A 2,740-nucleotide genomic window follows, 5' to 3' on the forward strand; every position below is an offset into this window, starting at 1 on the left:
GACCTGTCACTCTGGTGTCAGGAGAACAGTCTCATCCTGAATGTCTCCAAGACAAAAGAGCTGATTGTGGACTTCGGGAGAGCACAACAACTAAGGGCCTACACACCGCTGGACATCGGAGGGACTGCTGTGGACAGGGTGAGCAGTTTTAAATACCTGGGAGTCCACATCTCAGAAGACCTGACCTGGACTACCCACATCAGTTCTCTGGTGGGAAAGGCAAGGCAGCGCCTGTTCCATCTCAGGCAACTGAGGAAATTCAGAGTCTCCCGGAGGATCCTTCAGTCCTTCTACTCTGGAGCTGTGGAGAGCATCCTGGCTGGCAACATCACCGTCTGGTACGGTAACAGCACGGCCCAGGACAGGCGAACTCTGCAAAGGGTGGTACGCCTGGCAGAAAAGACCATGGGAGCTCCAACCCCCCCTCTCCATGTCCTGTACACCAGGAGGTGTAGGACCAGAGCATACAGGATTATGAAGGACCCTCACCACCCGAAACATGGACTGTTCCAGCCGCTGCCGTCAGGAAAACGCCTCCGCTGTCATGCAGCAAAAACAGAGAGGCTAAGACTGAGTTTCTTCCCCCATGCCATCAGAATCGTCAACGATGACCCCACCAGTGCCCCCCTCAAGTCACTCACACATGCACTGTCATTCTAACACATATGCACACACATAATCATCCATCTGCTATTTATATTGCTTACTGGCTATACTGTTCATATTGTTTATACTGTTTATACTGTCCATACTGTATATTTTTTAGTACTTCTATTTTTATTTTATTGTATTTTAAAACTTATTGTGTTGTTGCACTACTCTGTGGCACTGTCACTTTTGCATTTCACTGTATACTTGTATGCACGTGACAAATAAAGAAAATCTTGATCTTGATCTTGAGATGGCCAGTCTCAATGACCAGGCCTCTATGGACACCAAGGTGGAGGACTCCACCACCAAGATTAACGAGCAAGAGCTTCTGCTGACTGCTCAGGCACATACTGAGAAGGTTCTCAGGCTGTCCATCCAGCAGATTGTCCAGGAGGACAGGATGGCAGTTCAGCAGAATGCTTTGGAGGAGCTGGTCCAGGTCAGTCTGAAGACCCAGGCTGACCTCAACACCATGGACCTCCCTGAAGAGGAGCTAGAACCACGCCTGGCCACTGTGGTAAGAAATAAGAGCCATCTGAAATGCTCTATTTAATTGTATTTAGTGCTGGTCCATTATATTGACTTTTTAAATCTTAAACTTGTTTTCTTTTGTAGTTGAAATGTATTATGATACTGGATGTATATTTATATAATTGTGGACAGTACAGCATATACATCATAATCATCATTCATGTTATATATGTTTGGTGTACTCCATGAACCAACTATAGAATGAGTTTTAAAGTGATGCTTTACTCTGTCTGTTTACAGTCCATTGAGGAGAGCAGTGACAATGCCATGTCAGTGGACTCGGTTGCTGAGGACTCCTCTACCATCAGCGAGACTGAGCCACATATGGCTTGCCTGGGTGACCAGTCCTCTGACAACACCAAGGTGGAGCTGGAACAGCTCCTTCAGAAGACTGCCCAGGTAGAGGTGAGCAGGTCTATCCAGCTGGCTGTAGACCAGATCAAAAGGGAAAGTAAGCAGTTGGACCCAAAGATGGAGATTCAACTCACAGAGGAGGAATCACGCATTACCCTGGAATGTGTCCTCCCAGCGATGACTCCACAGCTCCCTAAGGTAATGAATGAATGAATAAATAAATTAATAAATTAATTAATAGATGGAGTTTTTCCTACTCTTATACTGTTCTATTATCTTTGTTTACAGCCTTCTGGGTTTATGACGATGGTGTGCAGCATTGGAGAGGAAGCTGAAAGCTGCAGTGAGTTGGCTGAATGCAGTGGAGTTGCAGCTGAATGCAGTGGAGTTGCAGCTAAATGCAGTGGAGTTGCAGCTGAACTCAGTGGAGTGGTTCTGGTAAGCAATAAATATCATATTGAATTACATCATGAAGATGAAATACAATACAGTTTTTCCTACTCTTATACTGTTCATTGTCTTTGTTTACAGCCTGCTGGGCTCATGACACTGGCGAGCAGCACTGAGGCAGCTGAATGCTGCATTGAAGCAGTAGAACACTGCGGTGGTGAGTACTTGACAACTTGACAATTTACTTAGTAGGCGGCCTAATATATCATGACGAGAAATTAGTCTTATTCAACAGACACACTTTTGACATGTTTAACCTCTGTGTCAAGAGTGATTTTAAAGGATGGACACCTGAAAAAATACACTCCAAAAGCGTTGTAATTTCTGAATGGTGAAACCAATATCCATGCAGTCAGCCATCAAATAAAAGCTGAGAATCTCGTTCTATAACCTCAAAGTAATTGTTTCATTGTCGAGGGTAGAGCCAAAAGAAGAGAAAATGCTTCACTGTCCCACTGTCAGTATGTCCACAGACATAAAAATAATACATGGCAGCACAGTGGTTGAATTTGGCTTCCACTTTTTATTGTTTGTAGGTTTTCCTAAAAGCTGTACCTCATAGCACATATTCAAAAACAAAGCACACATCAAGATTTCAAATTCATGATTGTAACAGCAGCCAGGAATCTCTGGCTTCATCATATTCCATAGTCTTACACATTGACACAAATCGGCATGATGCTGATATCACACTCTACTGTACAGTGTGTCCAGCTTAAGGAAAACTAAAACAGCAATGACAAGTATAAGAAAT

The 2,740-nt window shown here is 44.0% G+C and overlaps 1 long non-coding RNA gene across 1 annotated transcript; it reads left to right on the forward strand.

Annotated features, from left to right (window-relative positions):
• The first annotated feature begins 1,691 nt into the window (after positions 1-1,691).
• On the forward strand, positions 1,692-2,111 carry LOC310823840. Its single transcript, XR_014554976.1, has 3 exons — positions 1,692-1,734; positions 1,825-1,974; positions 2,068-2,111. It is a non-coding gene; the product is annotated as an uncharacterized lncRNA (long non-coding RNA).
• Positions 2,112-2,740: the final 629 nt, after the last annotated feature.

Source organism: Argentina silus (assembly GCF_951799395.1).
Source record: "Argentina silus genome assembly, chromosome: Y".
Lineage (NCBI taxonomy): Eukaryota > Metazoa > Chordata > Actinopteri > Argentiniformes > Argentinidae > Argentina > Argentina silus.